Below are 12,724 nucleotides of genomic sequence, written 5' to 3'. Positions count from 1 at the left end.
AGGCTGAAGGGGGATAAGATTGCTCTTTATAAATATATCAGAGGGATAAATATTAGAGAGGAAGAGGAATTATTTAAGCTTAGTACCAATGTGGACACAAGAACAAATGGATATAAACTGGACACTAGGAAGTTTAGACTTGAAATTAGATGAAGGTTTCTAACCATTAGAGGAGTGAAGTTCTGGAACAGCCTTCAAAGGGGAGTAGTGGGGGCAAAAGACGTATCTGGCTTCAAGACTAAGCTTGATACGTTTATGGAGGGGATGGTATGATGGGATAGCCTAATTTTGGCAATTAATTTGGCAATTCATCTTTGATTATCAGCAAGTAAGTATGCCCAGTGGTCTGTGATGGGATATTAGATGAGGTGGGATCTGAGTTACTACAGAGAATTCTTTCCTGGGTGCTGGCTGGTGAGTCTTGCCCACATGCTCAGGGTTTAACTGACCACCATATTTAGGGTTGGGAAGAAATTTTCTTCCAGGACAGATTGGCAGAGGCCCTGGAGGTTTTTCGCCTTCCTCTGCAGCATGGGGCACGGGTCACTTGCTGGAGGATTCTCTGCAGCTTGAGGTCTTCAAACCACGATTTGAGGACTTCAGTAAATCAGACATAGGTTAGGTTAGGAGTGGGTGGGTGAAATTCTGTGGCCTGCATTGTGCAGGAGGTCAGACTAGATGATCATAATGGTCCCTTCTGACCTTAAAGTCTGAGTCTATGAAGTGGATGCCATATCAATTTCCCTTGGTATCTCTGGCTTGTTTGCCACAAATCTTCCTCCTTCCCAATATCTCAAGTTCTGATTTCAACAGGTTCTGCACACAAGCAGCTCACTAATCATTGAATTTTAATGATTCCTGTCTCAAAATTCAAAGAAAATGAAAACGTAAGGCAAGACCAGGCACAGGTGAAGCACCATTGAAAGTAGCACGTGAGCCAATATGACTATAGTAAAACGAGGACATGTATGCTGCATTTTCAAATGCTTTTGTAGCTGCATATACAATAACTCCCATTATGAGATAAATAAGCCATTATAAACCCAACAGACACCTCAGACTGAATAATTCAGTTGGGATTTTTAGGAGAAAAGACTTTTTCAAGACTTCAAGGCTGAAAAGCTGTGCACCATGAAATCAGATATTGTGTCAATGGATCTCCACTGAGCTGGCAGGATAGAAATGTTCCAGAAATTAATTTAGAAACAAAGACAAACTGTGTTTCCAAATAATCACTTACTAAAGTGAGACTTCAGCAACTTTCTCCAGCTAGGGTCATCAAAATCCTAGCTTACGTTCCTGCAGATCCTGGAGATTACCACGGATAACACTGAAAAGTCAGAAAAATATTAAAATCAATTTTTATTTTAATATTTTAAAAAAACTAATTGAAATATTTTTTGAAAACTTACATTTTTTTTTAAACAGAATCAGAACCCCTACACATTTTTAAAATGAGTTTTGGAAATGAAAACTCCTCATGAAAACTTATGAAATAGCAGAGCTTTAAATTAGCAGAGCATCTGTGAATAATGTACTGGTTTACAGCCGACCCTGCAATTCTGCTCTACCAGAATCAGTGCTAAATGTGCATGTTGGGAGAGCTCAGCTCCACTTAGCTTTTCAGCCAATCAGCTGGTCAAACGGAGTTATGGAAAGGATCTCATGCAGCTGTGAGCAATGGTGCTACATGGAGGGAGCAGCTAAAAAGATACTGAAAGAACAAGGGCTACAGCTTCACCTCTCTTCCCAAAACATATATTCCTCCTCAGCCACTGAATATCTGAGGAGAGAGAGCAGCTTTAAACCCAACGTTCCCATCTAATGAGCAGTAATTCTGCTCTCCGCCTGCCTCCCCGAGCCTTCAACATTGCAGACTCTGCTAGGGAGGTTTAGGCGCTGTCTGAACTATTTTCAGGACAAGAGTAGCAGATGTAAAAGTGGCCTCCATAGTCTTTTTTGAAGATCTGACACAACAGAGTAATTAATTAGGGGGAAGACTAAAGCCAATATATGGTAGTTAGAAGAGACCAGTCCCCCCAGGCAGCTACTGATTTTTTTTAAACACTCGCAATTTAATGTAAACTGATGCATTTGAAAAGGCAAAATAACTAAGGTGACACTTGAGATTAAGTTTTTAAAATCTAGGGATGAAAAAGTTCTTATATTCCTAGCCCATCCTGATCGTCACTGGAAGCTGGTAGGAGGTGGAACTAAGGTAAAACACAATCCAGAGTTGTCATTTTCTCAAATTCTCTGCCTTCCCCACTCAAAAAAAATTTAATCCCTCTACAAATCCCAGCAAAAGACCCAGAAAAAAACCCTATAAAGGTTTCATGGAACGAAAAGCACAATGTAATTTACTTCTTAAACATATTTATTCCTCAAACATACAAAGGCATACACTGTGTTTTGAGATTGCATTATATGTTACTTCTTTCACAACAAAATTTTAAGTAGCATGTAAACAGCCATACATAAGTATGTTAGGATGACTGCCCATAAGTTCTCTATTCTTTCTCATTTTATTTTCATTATCAGAGAAATGGCAAAGATACTTTTCTGTGCATTCTTTAATAGCATGTTCAAATAATTTGATTCAATATTCTGTGATTTTCTTTTCAGTCACAGAATCGACAACATTAAGTAGGAACATGTTTTTCCATATGTGGATTCTAATAGCAATTATCAGGTCATTTCAACCAATCATCTTGCATTAAACATCAATGTTGATTCTTCTAGTTTCTCTCTATCTGGATTATATCCAGGGCTAAGCATATCAATCATTGCTATATATTCCTCATTCATACTATAGATTCATGTCTTTGAATTTCAATTCTCTTTGAAACTTCTGGGGCATGAAAGAAATTGATTACTTCCAAATGGAGATATTGCTACAGAGCTAATGGAAGGATAAGAATAGAGACTTAAATTATAATTGTGGCTAAATTTCATATATGACAATAGCATACAGACTCTGTCTACTGCATGATCAAACTTATCAATATTCTGATGTTCCTCTTCAACAGATTAAGACTAATTCAATGGCACACTTTACCCTGAAAATTCCAAAAGGCATCCATTTTCTGAACTTTTTCAGATGACTACAAATCTTCTTGCTTGATACTTAAGATAGAATGTTTACATTCTACATAAGAGATATTGGTTTTAATTACTTCAGTACTTGTTTCCTATTGCTTAAACTACAGACAAATTAAATTGGATACATTAATGTACTGATGTTGGTAATTACTCAAAGGGAGGACTGATCACCAAATTTCATATTTACTACAGTTAGAATGAGAAATTGCCACGCGGTGAATTCAACAAATAAAGACTTAAAAACGAGTGAACTAATCAGCGTTACATAGAACCATGTTATCAGATGCCCTGCCTGCATTCCAGAAGCTTCTAGAATCTAGAAAACTAAGTCCTCACTCACATTTAGCAGCTTTGCCTACTCCTATACAACATCTGACAGTTAACATGCCTCTTTTCCTGATCTCTTATGACTCCATCCATTTCCCTTCCCTCCTATTATTTTCCCTATAATTTTCTTATTGTACAGAAGAGCCAAAACAGGAACAAGAACCTTGTTCTTTTCACTTCCCTTTTAACAACAATCACAGATTGAATTTAAAGCCTGTTTCTATCATCAAAAATCTTTACTCACACTCTAAAAACAAACACTAGATAGATCATGTGTGTGTCTGTGTCTTCATTCTTTTCAGATAAGTATACTGCAGAATGACAAATTCCAACTCCAGAAACAAGACTACTGAGATGAAGTATTTGGTTCTGAGTGTTGTCACGTGGGGATGTTTGGAGGAGTTTTTATTAAACAAACAGAACACCTATTATTCACCACAAGAGTATGAACATGTTTATCCTAGGGCTTTCAATTAATCATAGTTAACTCACGCGATTAACTGAGAAAAATTAATCGCAATTAATCGCAGTTTTAATTGCGCTGTTAAACAATAGAATACCAATTGAAATTTATTACATATTTTGGAGGTTTTTCTACATTGTGTTGTAATTGAAATCAAAGTATATATTATTTTATATTACAAATATTTGCACCATAAACATGACAAAACATGATAAAAGAAATAGTATTTTTCAGTTCACCTCATAGAAGTACTGTAGTGCAATCTCTGTCCTGAAAGTGTAACTTACAAATGAAAGCTTTTTTTTTTTAGACACAAACTGCACCCTAAAACAAAATAATGTAAAAACTTCCAAGCCTACAACTCTACTCAGTCCTACTTCTTATTCAGTCAATCACTAAAACAAACAAGTTTGTTTACATTTACAGGAGATAGTGCTGCCCACTTTTATTTACGTCACCTGAAAATGAGAACAGGCATTTGCATGTCACTTTTGTAGCCGGCATTGCAAGGTATTTACATGCCGGATATGCTAAACATTTGTATGCCCCTTCATGCATCAGCCACCATTCCATAGGACATGCTTCCATGCTGATGACACTTATTAAAAAAGAATGTATTAAATTTGTGACTAAACTCCATGAGGGACAACTGTACGTCCCTGCTCTGTTTTACCTGCATTCTGCCACATATTTCATGTTATAGCAGTCTCGGATGATGACCCAGCACGTTGTTCATTTTAAAAACACTTTCACTGCAAAATTTGACAAAATGCAAAGAAGGAACCTGTGATGAGTTGGATCACAGAAACCTACCTGGGAACTGCCAATTGATGTGCCAAGACTATTTTTGCCCCTGCTTTCCCTGCCAGCTCAGGACTCCAGCACCCTGTCTTGCTGAGCCAGACACACCTGTCTGCTCCAACACAGACCAAGGGTCTGAACCACGTGCCCCAAAGCTGCAGAGTTAACTGAAAGCGACTTACAGAAGTGTTCCTGTCTTTAACACTCAGATACCCAACTCCCAATGGGGTCCAAACCCCAAATAAATTCATTTTACCCTGTAAAAACTTGTACAGAGTAAACTCATAAATTGTTCATGCTCTATAACACTGACAGAGAGCATGCTCTATAAACACTGACAGCTGTTTCCCCCCTCCCCCGGTATTAATGAATACTCTGGGTTAATAAGTAAAAAGTGATTTTATTAAATACAGAAAGTAGGATTTAAGTGGTTTCAAGTAGTAACAGACAGAAGAAAGTGAATTACCAAGTATAACAAAATAAAACACACAAATTTAAGTCTAATACAGTAATAAGACTGAATACAGATAAAATCTCACCCTCAGAGATGTTTCAGTAAGCTTTTTTCACAGACTGGACACCTTCCTAGTCTGGGCACAATCCTTTCCCCTTGTTCCAGCTCAGGAGGTAGCTAGGGGATTCCTCATGATGGATGCCCCGCGTTGTTCTCTTCCGTCCATTTATATATCTTTTGCATAAGGCAGGTGTCCTTTGTCCCTCTGGGTTCCCATCCCTTCTTCTCAATGGAAAGGCATCAGATTAAAGACGGATCCCAGTTCAGGTAACATGATCACATGTCACTGTAAGACTTTATTACTCACCTGCCAGCATACATGTATACAGGAAGACTTACCAGTAAATCAGAGCCTTCTACAAACAATTGTCCTGGTTAATGGGAGTCATCAAGATTCCAAACCACCATTAATGGCCCACACTTTGCATAATTACAATAGGCCCTCAGAGTTATATTTCATATTTCTAGTTTCAGATACAAGAGAGAGAGACATTTATACAAATAGGATGACTACACTCAGTAGACCATAAGCTTTGTAATACCTTACAAGAAACCTTTTGCATGAAGCATATTTCAGTTATATTATATTCAAACTCATTAGCATATTTTCATAAAATCATATAGAGTGCAATGTCACAGTACCAATTGGAGATTTCTAAAGATACCTGCAGCACTCGACCCAAGGCTTAAGAATCTGAAGTGCCTTCCAAAATAAGAGAGGGACGAGGTGTGGAGCATACTTTCAGAAGTCTTCAAAGAGCAACACTCCGATGTGGAAACTACAGAACCCACACCACCAAAAAAGAAAAATCAATCTTCTGCTGGTAGCATCTGACTTAAGATAATGAAAATGAACATGTGTTGGTCTGCTCTGCTTTGGATTGTTATCAAGCAGAACCTGTCGTCACCATGTCCCCTGGAATGTCGGTTGAAGCATGAATGTGTTATGCTTACACAAAGCACGCGAGATTTTTTTTTTTTATAGGGAAGAAGGCAACATGCCGCTTTTATTGAGAACACAGCAGTTAGCATATGCTTTTTAGTTACATATACACACATCATGCACACTGTTCCACCAGTCGATGTTATAGTTACCAGTCCGGATCAGCCTAGTGGCCAGCTAGGTTGATCACCGGTAGGGAGGAGCTGGGTTTCGTCAGTTGCGACATGATGCTTTGGGGAAGTCTTGGCAGGATGAACCCAAAAGTTTCATGGCAAGACAGCCTGTTTATATGGTGATTTTTTTTAATTGGGACCAATAAGTTTTGCTTTGTTATGCTGTAATTAATTGTTTTTCGACAAGCGCTTTTTAAAAAAAATGTATTTTTATTACCGCTATTTTGTTTTTATTGATAGGTGCTTGCTTTATTTTTAGAGTTGTTAATTTGCCCTTTTTTGACATTTCAATAGGAGCATGTTGCAGCCGGGGTGGCTCTAGACATTTCGCCGCCCCAAGCACGGCGGCATGCCGCGGGGGGAGCTCTGCCGGTCCAGCGGCTCCAGTGGACCTCCCGCAGGAGTGCCTGTGGAGGGTCCACCAAAGCCGCGGGACCAGCGGATCCTCCGCAGGCATGCCGCCAAAGGCTGCCTGCCTGCCGCCCTCCCGGCGACTGGCAGAGCACCCCCCGCGGCATGCTGCCCCAAGCACGCGCTTGGTGTGCTGGGGCCTAGAGCCGCCCCTGGTTGCAGCCTCCTGGCACCCTTTCATCTGTCTTCGGTTCCTTCCTTATACACTTGATTCAGCGATGGCTTTTACACTTATTTTTTTAACACATAAAACAGAATTAATTTACATAGAACAGTTTGAACAGGAACATCAAATTGCAATGCAAAAGAAAAACAATTATTGTATTATTTTACTTATTTTAAAATGCTACGCCTACAAAAAATTGATGACTCTCAAAGGTTTGTTACTGCCTTGAAATCAGTCCAGATACAGATTCTGGCAGATGTATTTTTACCAATGGCCCATTAGGCCATTCCTTTCTGTTATTTAAAAGGGATGACTGGCAAGGGATCATCAAATCATACACTAATACATTAAATACATGCTACTTTTTTTTATTTTTCATTTTAAATTATATTAATACAAACAAAATTTTATTACTACTTGTCTCCCTTTTGATCCCTCAAGAACAATTCTTGAGTGGGTCATATTTTATACAATGGTTTCATAGCAATATACTGAGAGACAATTTGAGCTTGTGGTTGTAATGTAACACACTTTTTTTTGTTTAACAGCATATACAACACATTTCCAGCAGGCAAACACAGGACAATGTTAACATAACTAGTAATGGATGAAACAAAATAGGTCAGGGACCAGCCTGTAAAAACACTGATATGCTGTAAGTTCTTTTTCAAACTGTTAAGGTAAGTTCCTGTCTGCATCCTAAAAACTTGCCCTGGCCTCTTCTTTTGTCATTCAGTGTTAAACGCATTCTAAACTATATGCATTTCCTTACCTTTTGGGGGTGAAGCCAGACTTTTAGGCACCCGCTCCCCTACTTGGTGTAAACTTTGCTTGTACCAATCAGAAATGAACACACACAGTTTTTGGGCCCCGTCCCCTATGACACTTCTATGATGTCATAGTGGGTACTTTAGGCTGGTCTGCCATGTGCAGCCAGAAGAGGAGAAAGAAAAACGAATCCTGCGTACCTTGTGCACACCCGTAACCGAGCCTGATCACCTCAAAGCCTCTCTCAGCTCACGTGTTTTAAGCAGAGTTTCTATGTTTGCCGGTCGTTATGAGTTGGTTTGTATTCGTAAATACTGGTTATTACTAAATGCTGCATCTGTGTTTATAAATATTGTTTACTGCATCTTTGTTTATAAATTGTTTGATAGTAAATACTTTAGCCATTGTATGTTTTAAGTTCCATTAACCCTATTAGCTAATCATACGCTGCTCCCCTACCCCTTGTAACTATCCCCAATAAAACTTTAAATTAATTAATTTTAGTTGTGTGCGTGCCTGCAGTTTGCATCGTGACCCATACTCTCCTTGCATCCCTTACCTATACAGTCTATTGCCACGTGCAGCCTGGTAAATAACAGGTCTACATTTTTCTTTAGCCCCTAAAACTACGTGGCAATCTACACAAACTTAGCAATTTTTAGCACATATCCATTGGCATGTAATATTTGAATGACACGCTTCCCTATATTTTGTTGTGTTTGTTGTAAAAACTGAATTACCTTTTTTAGTTGATTTTATACATATGTTCCCAGTTATGTGTTTTTGCTGCATGGTTCTGTGGTGACAGGTAGGGACAATCACACCCATTTTTGAGGACTCCATTTTGTACACCCTTGATTTAATAATACATTTTTTTTTTAAGTTTCCTGACCTATAACCAGGGTAGCTAAAGGATTCCATGGTTAATTTTGGGAGTGGGCTCACTTTTTATATTTTTGTTTTTACAGATTGATGGCAAGCAATTTTAACAATAATTTCACCTAACAAAAAGTCAGGCTTAACCATGCTGGAAATGTATTGCATTTATTTATATTTGTATGTGTTAAACAAGGACCTTTAAAATATGCACTAATACCCAAACATTCCCAGATATTACCCAAAACATTTTCTGTTCAAGTGATGATAGACTAAGAATTTGCATTTTAGTACATTTCGTGGCCAAAGCAGTTTTATTTTTTATTTTTGTTTGTCCAATACATACTAATTTTTATTTTTACTAATAGTGGATTTAATAAGACTTTTACTGGATTACCTTGAGTTACAAGCAACTTTGGTTTTTTTATTTTAATTGGGGTACCTTTTTTGAATGCACAGTTTTTGGCCCAGGTTTTGGTGCTTATGTTCCGGAACAACAGGTTCAATTCACTATGGGGTACTGGACAGTATCCCACAACAACAGTTAGTACTGTTCCTGTCTTAACAGGCTCACTCCACTGATATGTTAATTGTGGGTAGTTGAAACTCCAGGTGGTATTCCCATAGGGACCCTCTAGCTTGACCCCTATTCCCGAACGGTTTGGTATTTTTGTGGTGTTTATAAGGTGAACCTTAAGTCCCTCCCTTTTTTTTTTAGGCATACATATTGGTATTTTTTAAGAGTTTTATGAGTTGGTTAGCATTTTTATTATACCATTTCTTGAGGATCACTGGAAGGAATTCATGATTAGTTGGTGGGGAGTGAATTATTTTTTAAATATTGGCTTATAAGGAGGGGTGCATTTTCTCCCATTATTGCTCTAATTATCTGGGTTAATCTAAATTATCTAAATTAATCTTTATCACATTTGGCACGTAAATATCTTGCAAGGCCAGCTACAACAGTGCCATGAGAATGCCTGTTCTCACTTTCACGTGACAATGTAAACAAGAAGCAGGCAGCATTATCTCCTGCAAATGTAAACAAACTTGTTTGTCTGAGTGATTGTCTGAAGAAGAAGTAGGACTGAATGGACTTCAGGCTCTAAAATTTTATATTGTTTTATTTTTGAATGCAGTGTTTTTTGTACATAATTCAACATTTGTAAGTTTAACTTCCATGATAAAGAGACTGCACTTGTATCAGGTAAGTTGAAAATACTATTTATTTTGGTTTTTTTACAGTGCAAATACTTTTAATCAATATATAACGTGAGCACTGTAAACACTGTATTCTGTGTTATAATTGAAATCAATATATTTGAAAATGTAGAAAACATCTAAAAATATTTAAATAAATGGCATTCTATTATTGTTTAACAGTGCAATTAATCACAATTTATATTTTCAATCGCTTGCCAGCCCTAGTTTATCTACACAGTAAACTATAGAATATTCACAGGCTTCAGATTAAGTAACTTCCTGGAAAGACAGTCTCAATCCAACATCAACGCATCTCTCTGAGTTACAATAATTCATTATTATTAATGCCTATTTAAGAGGTATGGCAGCCTTTACTGTACAGACAAAGACTGTAGTTCCAACCAGCTGAACAGCAACTTTAGGACAAGCTGCGTAGTCAGCTTTATCTTATAAATACAGCAACTAACAAACTAAAAGAAAAAAGAGGAAGTTGTGGCTTAAATGTTAACAATGTACAAAAGTCAGATGGCTGATACTATGAATATTTTTACAGTATATGTTTTAAGTTTACACTTTTTTGTGTCTGCAGCTTTAAAAGGGAATAGGAATTAATCACTTGGATGTTACAAGCATTTTAATATTACCAGAAATTTAGTAGAAGAAAGCAGTTTTTAATTCACTTAAAACTAATTTATCTTTCCAGAAAGAATTTTAAACCCTTGAATTGTATTCCTTTTCCCAGCCCAACTCCATACTGTTTAATCTTAACTTGTGCGAAACCACAAGGAGTTTGCTTCAGTATCTTCTTCTGGATTGGACCAAAACATTTTCTTGATAGTGATTTCATACTAAAAGTTTTGCCCAGAAGAGCTGTCCTATAAACCCACTCCATCAACATGAATACATGGACAGACAGGTCTTTAGAAAACTATCTGTAAATTAATTCTGATAATGTGGTAACAATGAATCTGACAAATGACAGCTCCAGGAGAGCTGGCTGTAATTTAAGAATCCTATTGAGGCTGCAGGAAAAAAACATCCGATGTGTAGAAGAATAGTAAATATGGCAGGGACCAGCTTGGCTTAACAGTGAAATTTTGTTGACTCTTAAACACAAAAAAGAAGCTTACAAGAAGTGGAAAGATTGGACAAAGACAGGAAGGAGCATAAAAATATTGCTCAGGCATGCAAGAGTGAAGTCAGGAAGGCCAAATCACATGTGGAACACATTTTGGAGTAGCAACTAGCAAGAGATTTAAGGTAACAAGAAGGGTCTCTTCAGGTATGTAGCAACAAGAAGAAAGTCAAGGAAAGTGTGGGCCCCTTACTGAATGAGGGAGGCAACCTAGTGACAGAGGATGTGGAAAAAGCTGATGTACTCACTGCTTTTTTTGCCTCTGTCTTCACAAACAAGGTCAGCTCCCAGACTACTGCACTGGGCAGCACAGTATGGGGAGGAGGTGACCAGCCCTCTGTGGAGAAAAGTTATTTGGGACTATTTAGAAAGCTGGACGAGCACAAGTCCATGGAACCGGATGCACTGCATTCGAGGGGTGCTAAGGAAGTTGGCGGATGTAAGTGCAGAGCCATTGGCCATTATCTTTGAAACCCATGGCGATCAGGGGAGGTCCTGGATGACTGGAAAAGGCTACTGTATGCCCACCTTTAAAAAGGGAAGGAGGAGGATCCAGGGAACTACAGGCCAGTCAGCCTCAACCTTAGTCCCTAGAAAACTCTGGAGCAGGTCCTCAAGGAATCAATTCTGATGCACTTGGAGGAGAGGAAAGTGATCAGAAATAAGTCAGCATGGATTCACCAAGGGCAAGTCATGCCTGACTAACCTAACTGCCTTCTATGATGAGATAACTGGCTCTGTGGTATGAGGGAAGCAGTGGATGTGTATTCCTTGATTTAGCAAAGCTTTTGATACTGTCTCCCACAGTATTTCTTGTCAGCAAGTTAAAGAAGCATGGGCTGCATGAATGGACATAAGGTGGATAGAAAGCTGGCTAGATAGGTCAGGCTCAACGGGTAGTGATCAATGGCTCCATGTCTAGTTGGCAGCCGGTATTAAGCAGAGTGCCCCAAGGATCGGTCCTGGAGCTGGTTTTGTCCAATATGTTCATTAATGACCTGGAGGATGGTTGTGGACTGCACCCTCAGCAAGTTTGCAGATGACACTAAACCGGGATGAGTGGTAGCTATGCTGGAGGGTAGGGATAGGATAAGAGGGACCTAGACAAGTTAGAGGATTGGGCCAACAGATACCTGATGAGGTTCAACAAGGACAAGTGCAGAGTCCTGCACTTAGGATGGAAGAATCCCATGCACTGCTACGACCGGATCGAATAGCTAAGCAGCAGTTCTGAAGAAAGGTCCTAGGGGTTACAGTGGATAAGAAGCTGGATATGAGTCAGTGTGCCCTTGTTGCCAAGGCTAATGGCATTTTGGGCTGTGTAAGAACGGGCACTGCCAGCAGATGGAGGGACGTGATCATTCCCTCTATTCGATATTGGTGAGGGCCTCATCTGGAGTACTGCGTCCAGTTTTGGGCCACACACTACAAGAAGGATGAGGAAAAATTGGAAAGAGTCCAGCAGAGAGCAACAAAATGATTAGGGGGCTGGAGCACATGACTTATGAGGAGAGGCTGAGGGAACTGGGATTGTTTAGTCTGCAGAAGAGAAGAATGAGGGGGGATTTGATAGCTGCTTTCAACTACCTGAAAGGACGTTCCAAAGAGGATGGATCTAGACTGTTCTCAGTGGTACCAGATGGCAGAACAAGGAGTAATGGTCTCAAGTTGCAGTGGGGGAGGTTTAGGTTGAATACTAGAAAAAAAAACTCTCACTAGGAGGGTGATGAAGCACTGGAATGGATTACCTATGCAGGTGGTGGAATCGCCTTCCTTAGAGATTTTTAAGGTCAGGCTTGATGAAGCCCTGGCTGGGACGATTTAGTTGGGGATTGGTCCTGC

At 39.0% G+C, this 12,724-nt stretch overlaps 1 protein-coding gene across 4 annotated transcripts in view; it reads right to left on the bottom strand.

Moving 5' to 3' along the window:
- Positions 1-12,724, bottom strand: part of WASF3 (WASP family member 3) — a 157,578-nt gene that overhangs the window by 89,470 nt on the left and 55,384 nt on the right. For 3 of the 4 annotated variants that reach the window (XM_030562424.1, XM_030562453.1, XM_030562433.1), the window contains exon 2: positions 1,241-1,330. The exons of the other annotated variant lie outside the window; for it this stretch is intronic. The gene's annotated coding sequence lies outside the window, so the exon portion shown is untranslated. The remainder of the gene's footprint in view (positions 1-1,240; positions 1,331-12,724) is intronic. 4 annotated transcript variants of the gene reach the window in all.

This window comes from Gopherus evgoodei, chromosome 1 (assembly GCF_007399415.2).
Source record: "Gopherus evgoodei ecotype Sinaloan lineage chromosome 1, rGopEvg1_v1.p, whole genome shotgun sequence".
NCBI classification, from domain to species: Eukaryota; Metazoa; Chordata; order Testudines; family Testudinidae; genus Gopherus; species Gopherus evgoodei.
Note: the sequence above shows the minus strand (reverse complement) of the source record. Positions and strands in the feature narration are given on the sequence as shown.